The sequence below is a fragment of the Pinus tabuliformis genome, chromosome 7 (assembly GCF_031772625.1).
Source record: "Pinus tabuliformis cultivar Carrire ecotype Pingquan chromosome 7, CPIR1, whole genome shotgun sequence".
NCBI classification, from domain to species: Eukaryota; Viridiplantae; Streptophyta; class Pinopsida; order Pinales; family Pinaceae; genus Pinus; species Pinus tabuliformis.
Window position 1 is genome coordinate 909,971,885 of NC_142293.1, and position 9,756 is coordinate 909,981,640.

A 9,756-nucleotide genomic window follows, 5' to 3' on the forward strand; every position below is an offset into this window, starting at 1 on the left:
TCTCTGTGGTGTTAATGTTTGTTTGGTTTTGGTATTTTCCCGTTTAAAAATACCCAACAATAAAAAGGTACGATATATTATGGTATTCGAACATACAACCTCTGCATTGATATGTAGGGTGAATGGGCGCTATCGGGGCACTTTAAATGGCCGATGGCAAGCCCGTTATTTGTTGTCGTTTTTAAAACAATCATTTCTTATTCAAAACTACATTTTATTTGTTGTCAATTAAATTGTATATTATTATTTTATATTTATTAGGTTGATAGGCCTTCCTTTGAATGAGTTTAGTCATCTACCTATTGATTCTCTGATTGACATCTGGCGTCCCACTAGCATCTGGTTTAATTGACATCTAGCATATGTTATCGGACTATTCCTCCCTCACCAAAACCGCTTTCCGATTTCTGCTCCTCCCACTTTCCACTTTCTGCTCTTCCACGACTCCCTGCAATAATGTTTCTGGGTCCTTCCACAACCTGCTACAATAATGTTTCCGGTTTCTACTGTGCACGACCTGCCTTGCTGCCTAACTATGAATTTAGCTCTCGATTATTCAGTGGTCATCCTGCTATATCCTGCCATACTTGACCTTTTAAATACCCATCCCAACACCTGTTGTCTCCTCAAATCTGTTCTTTATATTCCTCTGCTTAGCTGCTCCTTCTAAGTGAATCAAATTTATTTATGAGTGTTGTGAAGAAAAGAAGATGGTTAAGGAAGTAGGTCAGCCTAATGTTCAAGGATGGGCTGCTAGAGACGAGTCAGGAATTCTCTCGCCCTTCAATTCCACTCGCAAGTTTCTCCTCGCTTTACTCTCATAACTGCTTTTATTGATCCCCATTTGCAGAAAACTTACATTTAAATTGTTTGCTTCTATTGATACCCATTTCAAAAAAACTTACATTTAAATTGCCTTGAAACAGAAACTGGGCCGCATGATGTTACTTTCAAGATCGTATACTGCGGAATCTATCACACTGATCTACATAAAATTGGTAATGAATGGAAAGCTTCCCAATACCCAATGGTTCCTGGGTAATGTCTTCATGATCTTCAACACTGCTTCACATCAAATAGCAAGACAGAAAGAGTATATGCCTAGAAGTTCATGCTCAATTTTAAATTACTCGCAATTCTATTTTTGCAACCATGAAATAGTAGGTATAGTAGTTGAAGTTGGTTCAAAAGTGAAGAGTTTTTCTTCTGGAGATTGTGTGGGCGTGGCCTGTATGGTTGGAAGTTGCCATCATTGCGATTCTTGTAGCAAAGGCCAAGAACAGTATTGTGAGGTGGTCATTTGGACGTATGGTAGCACCGATGTTGATGGTTCTGTCACTTTTGGAGGTTACTCATACTTGATGGTTTGTAACCAGAGGTGATTAATCATTATCCCAACTCATGCAACCATTTTTGTTTTAGGGCATATGGGCTAAACTCGCCATAAAAGGCTTCCTTTTCTGTCCATATAATCTTGTTCATGTTTGGAATGGGATCAACAAGTTTCGGGAATCTCCCAATTGACTCAAAACCTCGGAAAATTTAATTGCGCCAAGTTCCGGCAGGCCTTGCCGAGATGGGTGGTTTGTCTCTTTTATATAAAACCGGAGACAAATGGCATTAATACTTTTTCTTTATATTGGTTAAATAGGGTTTTAATAATTTGGGTGGTTTGTGGGTTGTAAGTAGTTTTGTGGTGAAGGTACCAGAGAATATTCCATTGGATGCCGCTGCACCAAATTTTATATGTGCGGGAATAACGGTGTACAGCCCCATGAAATATTTCCAGATGACGGAGCCTGGAAAGAGCCTGGGCGTGGTGGGGCTTGGCGGTTTGGGACACATGGCTGTCAAATTTGGAAAAGCTTTTGGGTTGCAAGTGACGGTGATAAGTACATCGCCTAGCAAGGAAAAGGAAGTGAGAGAAATTTTAGGAGTAGATCACTTTGTCATCAGCAAAGATGAGAAATAGATGCAGGCTGCAGTCAAGTCTGTAGAATATATTATTGACACAGTCTCTGCTAATCATGCTGTGAAGCCCCTCCTTAATTTGCTAAAGGTGAATGGTAAGTTGGTCATAGATGGTTTGCCAGAAAAGCCTGTGCAATTTGCTGCTCCTACTGTTGTTATGGGTAAGTCCTCCGTGCCCTTTTGTCTTGTAGATAAAAGATATGAAAAAAATTATATTTCAATCAAATTGAGAGTGTCAAAGGCATCCACAGCTTAGGCAGATATGCTATCTCTAAATTTTGGATTTCTCTACTGTTTTCTTGAACAAGAATTTGGGTGTTAATCACATGGAAGCTGGGATTTAATTTTAATTTTGGTGTGTGCAGCCCATCGATTTGTTGTGGGGAGTTTGATTGGAGGAGTGAAGGAAACTCAGGAAATGTGTTATAGCTGGCGAGAAGCTTTTAGCTCTCATAGAAGAGTAGGTTTATGGCTGAATGAGGATGTGAGAAACTAGGAACTGTAACTCGTAGAATGTAATAGATGGCCGAGAGCTTGAAGAATTTGGTTAATAAAGTTTGCATAATTATGTTATAGTTTAATTTTGTGTAATTAATTTATTTATGAGAATGAGAGCCTAGAAGAAGACATAGCTAACGAGCTCAGTACTGGATTGGGCTCTCAGCTACCTGGAAATTTCCACAAGTCTCTTGCAAAGGAGAGGACTAAGGTTTCTGGTGCCAAAGCCAAAGATGGAACGAGGACAATTGAGTCTACTGCTATTTTAGGTAAGAAGATTCTAAGGATCAATGAATGCTCAATCTATAAAAATGGTTTTTCTTTAGGTAAGGCTTTGGGTGGTCAAAAGAGACGCCATTGGGGTAGCGGAGCTTCAGATACTATAATTACTAGTTATGGCAACAAGGAGACCCCTAAGCTACAACAACTGCCTGCAAGAGTGGAACTATTGGACCTAAGCATGCCTGCCCCTTTTGATGATGATGGTGATGCCAGAGACCTCAATACTCTGGATGGTAATGCAGTGGATTTTCATGGAACTTCCCATGCCCAAACCCACAACGCTCCTTCCTTTCTGTCTTTGTTGATGAGAAACCACCCAAGGCAAGGACTGTTCTTGTACAATAGTGATGCTGATTTAAGTAAATATGATGAAGCAGATAGTAAGGTAGAAAGGATATTAGATTTGGTAGAGGGAGCCATTCAAAATTCCCAACGAGGGCACAATCATGGTTGCAATTGTAAGGCACACCATTCATTATCTGTGATTGACTCATTTATGTATACCTACGCATATAAATTTCTTTTTGTATAAGACCAATAATTTCTTTTTGTATAAGACCAATAATTTCTTTTTAAGTATTACAACAATGATATCATGAAACTTTGAAAATATTTAACAAATAGCTTTATAACCTTTGGATTCAAATGAGTGACTGCTCTATGCAAGATAACTAACACCAACTCAACTATCTCTTTGGTTTGTACCAAACATTGTGAACATGATTTCACCGATTCCCAACATCAATGAGAAAATTTCGTTGTTAATGTGTAGTTATTTTACATTTATGGATTAGTTAATTTAGTAGTTATTTTATGTTTTTAGATGAGTTAATTTTGTTAAATTTATTATATATTTTAAGAATTAAATGTAGGAAGATGTAGTTATATATATATATATGAAGGAAGATGTAATTTTTTTAAATGAAGGTGCAAGGGAATTAGGGCAATAGCATAGTCCTCTTGTTCCCCACATTTGCTTGGAATAGGAGTTGTTGTTATGAAAGCTGGAAGATGCTGGACTGCTAGGTGAAACAGGACCTCCTACAATAACGTTTCTTTCAATTCTATTGTTGAATTTATTTTGTAATAGATATTTGTTTACTCATGTTGTTCTTATTTGGTTAATGATCATGTAAAAATAAAAAGAAAGATATTCCTTTCATCACTAATTTTGAATTGCTTGTTTGCTGGTTGAAGAGTGAAGAGGAAAATATTTTTTTCCATAAGAAATCTCTTTATATTCCATATGAGGAATATAAATGTTTCGGTCCTTAGAGGATTGCTCATATATTAAGGTTAGAAGCCATTACAAAAAATATCCATTATGAACTCAATACATCACATGGAGGGATTGAACCTATTTGGGGGCGATAACAAGTTAACAACATTTATTCCAAACACCTGAGCTAAATCTGGTTGATGTGTGTGTGTATAAGTTACACAGATTTCACATTTAAATTTGGATATAGATCCACCGGTGTTTTAAACATCAATAATTTGTTTTTACATTACATTAAGTCATTTTATGAACCATGTCACTCTTAACATGTTACTTTTAAGATTACTTACTAACTTGTTATCAACATTTATGCCAACGACCTGAGCTAAATCCGGTTGATGTGTGTGTGTATAAGTTACCAAATTTCAAATTTAAATTTAGATATGGATTCACCGGTGTTTTAAACATTAATAATTTGTTTTTACATTGCATTAAGTCATTTTATGAACCATGTCACTCTTAACATGTTACTTTTAAGATTACTTACTAATAACATGTATGTGGTTTATAAAGTTTACATTTAATTCAATTATGTACAATGGCAGTGGTTTATAAAAATTATAATTTGATATATTTAAGAGCCTAATTCAGAATTCCACAAAAACAATTGTTGAACTTCCGACTCTATCAATCCCTCTTAAGGTGATATGTGAGGAGATGCCAACCTGAAGGAAATATGCTACATGTCACTACCAGAATTAAAAAATGAAAAATTAGAAATGGAGTTTATTCAAGAGTGGGCTTCTCTAAATCTATGGATCCCATTTTTGGTGCGGTCAAATTTATGGAAAGACCATGCAAAGTTCACAGCAACAATGATCTGCACTGTCCATTGTGAACAAATAAGGAGTAGAAATATTAAAAAGATTTATGAATAATTAAGTAAATGAAATATCAAAATTGTATCTTACTTGGGACAAGCACAGTAGATTTGATACAAACTGCTCATTTTTAAATCAATTCAAAACATTTTAAAAATATATATTTATATATAAAGAAAGATTTCTCAACCTTTCTTTACAATATTTCCTATTAGACTGCACTAATGTGGCAGGTTTCACGAAGAAAATGAATCAATGTTGGAGAAGAGTTACAATTGTGGAAGCATATGTTTGTGTAAAAGTTAACCAATACCCAAAGTGACAATACAATTGAGATTTTAATATATATATATATAATAATAATAATTTAGACTGTAGATGTTATATGGTTTCCAATATTCATTATTTTCAATTTTTAATATGTTTTTGAAAAATACTTTTACTTTTTAATTAGAAATTCAACAATTCCTAACTTCATAAGTATATAAGCCTCCCTTTGTACTTTTGGGACAATGAGAAGTTGATACCCTTTCTTTCGAATCAGTTCCCTTTGCATTTTCGTCTATTTTTTGCCAGATTTGACATCTGTTACATGATTTAATTATCCTGCATTGTTTATGGAATGATATGCGTTGTTTATGGAATGATATGGCTTTAAAGTTAAGTCACTACGTGGGTTGTTGTTTTATGCCATGATGTTGCGTCTTTTTATCGTGGGCGGTTGGTTTATGCAATAACGTGGCTTGAAAGTTGCGCCACTACTCTTATCTATTGAAAGAAGCAAGTTCATCATGGTTTTAAGTGTTATTTGCAGTGTTTTCCCAGGAAAACCAGTACGCAGGTTCACGGAGGATTGTGAAGTCCAGAGTTCTCGGTTGTTTTACTTGCAGGGTTTCTAGATTCCTTGTATGTATCAGAAGTTAAATATAAAGACCTAAGAAGCCTTGTGCTGCATGCAGGAATTCTGAGCGGATTTTTGAGCTGATGCCAAAAGTGATGGACGCTTGCTAGACTTTGACTTTCTGTGCAGTTAATTTCCTTTTGCGTCTTCAACGACTTCCTAATAGTTTTCCAACATGGGTGAGATTGCACAAAACATTTGATTCAATTTCATTTTAGTTTAGTTATAGTACGGTGGAGGATAGCTGAGGTCAATTTTGTTTACATTTCGGGTAGAAAGACACTTCCGTTGCTTGAATCTTCATTTCTGGTTCTGAAGGATTTCAGAGACGGTTCTTTGGGAAGGAATAAATTGCCATACTTGTTCATGACCTTTTTGAGTTGGGAGGTGTTTTTTTTCATGTTTGGCATTTAATAACTCTTAACGGTTTTGGAATATTATGTTTCAAACTCCCTTTTGTTTCTTGAGCTAAAGCATTTGCCCTTTACCCTTTGGAACATGCCACGGTGTGAAGGTTCGCATTTCCTTCTTTGCATCTATTCAAATTATACAAGGAAAGCCATCTATTTAGTCTTCAAATCTCTTCATCAATTACGCCATTTTAATTACGAATTTGATCACAAAGACCTGAATGCTACAACATACTATGGAGCGATGTGGGCTTCACGAGATGCAATGTCCTAAAGAATCCAGCTTATTGTGGTGGTTTTTGTTGATTTTACATTTATTTACCCAGGTGATTGCTGCATTGGACCTTTCCATTGACTATCAACTCACATGTGTTCGCCTTGATAATATTAGGCACAATATTATTTTTCTCCAATTATTCTTAGGCACAATTTTCACCCAAATGATAGGGAGTTTTTCTTTCTGCAATTTTGAGGCCAGGATAATTCCATCGTCCCATATTTTGCAGGTTTAGTTTCTTATGGGCTTAAATTGATCCCACTTTCTGGCTTGCCACCACCTCCTGGTCTCATACCAAATATCCGCAATGGATGATATGTTACCATTTAAAAGATTATTTACACCTTTAGATTTTTAAATAATATAAAATTTATTTATCCTAATCAATTCAAAACTAAATATAATATTCCTTCAAATAATACGCTGTAAAGAGTATGAAATGTATATAGTATCAAAGGTCATATCTCCACTATCATAAATTTCCATTTTAAATATTTGAAAATTCATTCATTTTTGTAAATCATTTGATTTTCTAAAGATTCAAACATTCAAATCTCTTTTACAAACCATTTTCTAAAGATTCAAACATCATATCCCAATCACTCTGACATCACTTATATGTGCATCATCATAACAACTATAATATTACTTCTGAATGCAAGTGTCTGCTGTGGATAATATCAATATTTAAAAATAAATATCAAACCAAATCAAAATCTCCAAAATTCATAAAAAGATTTATCAAGGCAACCGAGCACATTGTCAACGACCAAAGCGAACCCAATAAAATTTACATGAACCTGAAGTGAAATTAGAACAATGCATAACGAGCCAAATTGAATGGCTGAATAACGTTTAAGAAAACTGGAGAAAGAGATCTCCAACCAATAAAACCGAAAGGGTAATAATTTATTCATGTAAAACTACATTATTAAAGAATGTAAAACAACCTGAAATTACATCCAAATAGAATGACATCAGATCTGGGCTATCGTAAGCCACCGTTAGTCGGCTGCATTTATTTATTTGAAGAAATTAATATTGTAAAAACTTTTATAATACTGAAATTAATTTGATAATAGTATCGGCCTCTCTTTACACTTTTGAGACCATAGCTAATAATAAAAACAGGACTCCATGAAAATCCGTATCATGCAAGCTACTGTTACTGATGTCTAAACAACATAGCTAAAGAGTAGACAGTGTCTAACGGCTCCTTTCAGGTGGACGTAGTTACGAAGGAAAGTTTCCTTAACAAATCCGGCCTTCTCCAGAACTCGCGCCGAGGCCACGTTTTCAGGGAGCACAAGAGCTTCAATTCTCTTCACTCCCTGCAATTCTTTGAATCCCATTTTAAGTGCCGTTGTCACCGCTTCGGTGGTGAAGCCCATCCCCCAATATCTTCTAGCGATGGCATAACCCATCTCAGCTCGGCAGTTGTGAATATCGGTTCCTTGTTTGAGCATGACGTGACCAATAGGCTTCCCTCTGAAACATATAGCCTTGAACCATGGATGAGGAATCACCACCTTCAGCAGAAACTCCCTGAGTTTCTCCTTGGATTTAAAAGCTTCCCATGTCATGAACTTGATCACTTCTTCGTCACTAGCCCATTCGTACAGGTCTTCCAAGTCGGCCGGGCAAAAGTTCCTCAATTCGATTTGCCCAACAGTAAAACTGCCACGCTTAGCTTCCATTCTTTCGATCTTCGACTCTCTCAAATGCTCAGCTGTGGCTCAGCGATTCACAATGGAATCTGTAATTTAAATGAAGAATATGAGCTATGAGTTTGCAGTAGCGCAACACTAGTCGAGTTGGATGAATGCTGAGGTGAAGATGGCGGAATTTATAAACACCCAAAACTGCGTCACATGCCGATAAATGTAACGTGGAGGTCGGCAATGAATTCCTATCGAATGCTGACTTCTGGTAGGTAGCAACTCAGGATCTCTCAGTCAGTCTAATATGAAGATGCATAGTGTTGCAGAGGTCGGCAGAGCTAAATAAAGAGATTATAGGGAAAAATAATCATAATATTTTCAGATGAGTTCCGGCGCAGAGGCCCAAAGATTTCCTTCATATCCTTTTACAGTTTGAAACTCCATCAAGTTAAATTCAACTTTTTTAATCTAAGTTCTTTGGAGCTGACCACATTTATGGTATACAATTCAACTTCTTTTAATTTAAATTTTTTGAATCTCTACCAAGTTTATGGTATAGTTAAGAAATACATTTACTAGTTATTGGAATAGATTCATCTTAATTATTGATTTACTAAAGTTTGGAGATCAAATCTCATTTTTTGCAAGTCTTTTTTAGTGGTTGATAAATCTTTAATATCTTATTTATAGACCATCTGTAATTTTTTATTGTTTAAATTGTATTTTTAGATAATTGATTATTATTAATATTTTATATTAGAAATTATATTTTAGGATAATTAATTATTATTAATATTTTTATATTAAAAATTGAATGAGTTACATATTTTCAAATTATTTTTATTTTAATTACATTTTTGCATTTATAATTAACATATTCTAGGAAGATAAACAATAACGTACATTATTATTATTATTATTATATATATAATAGTTAATATGGATTTCCCAATAATTTGTCTATTTTCTACATTGAAATATTTATAAGTTAATTAAAAGTGTTTTTTAATTTTGTATTATTATATCTATATAAAATTATATTATTTAATTTAAATATTGAAAAGTTTTATTTATTTTCAACAATGAGTACAATGAGATTGACATTATAAATCATTTTAGTTAAATGACTGTAGTTGTAATAAATCCTTGATATTTTCGGTGTTTGTTTTAACTTGATAAAACATAAATAACACTGTATTGATTTTGTAACTGCGTAGTTTTGGTCACCAAATTAGTACTATGTATATTTCCTCTATTGGAATTGGCTACTTAAATCTTTTTCTTAATTTTTTTTTATCTGATGGTATCAACTTAAAAGATGCCACTATTTTCTTGTAATCCCACTAGATCAATAAATAAACTTCACACAATTAACTTTCTTGCATAACTAAATCATATGTTTCAAAGCTACTTAAATTAACTTTTTACAAAGCACACTGAAAAGGTTCACAAGTTATTTTTCAACAAATATGAAGATTACAGAAATAAAATTAAAAATAAAAATATTAAAATTGTAGTGTCAACCAACTGTGAAAATATTAACATGGTTTTATAACCAGAATTAATAGTTTTAAGTTATAATAGTATTTTTAGATTTTAGGTTTTCAATATTAACCTAATTTAGATAAGATTAAGTTTTACTATTGTTAATATAGT

General features: G+C 34.1%; 1 pseudogene; it reads left to right on the forward strand.

The window, feature by feature from the left end:
* Positions 1–710: 710 nt before the first annotated feature.
* Positions 711–5,836, forward strand: LOC149250589 (putative mannitol dehydrogenase; annotated as a pseudogene).
* Positions 5,837–9,756: the final 3,920 nt, after the last annotated feature.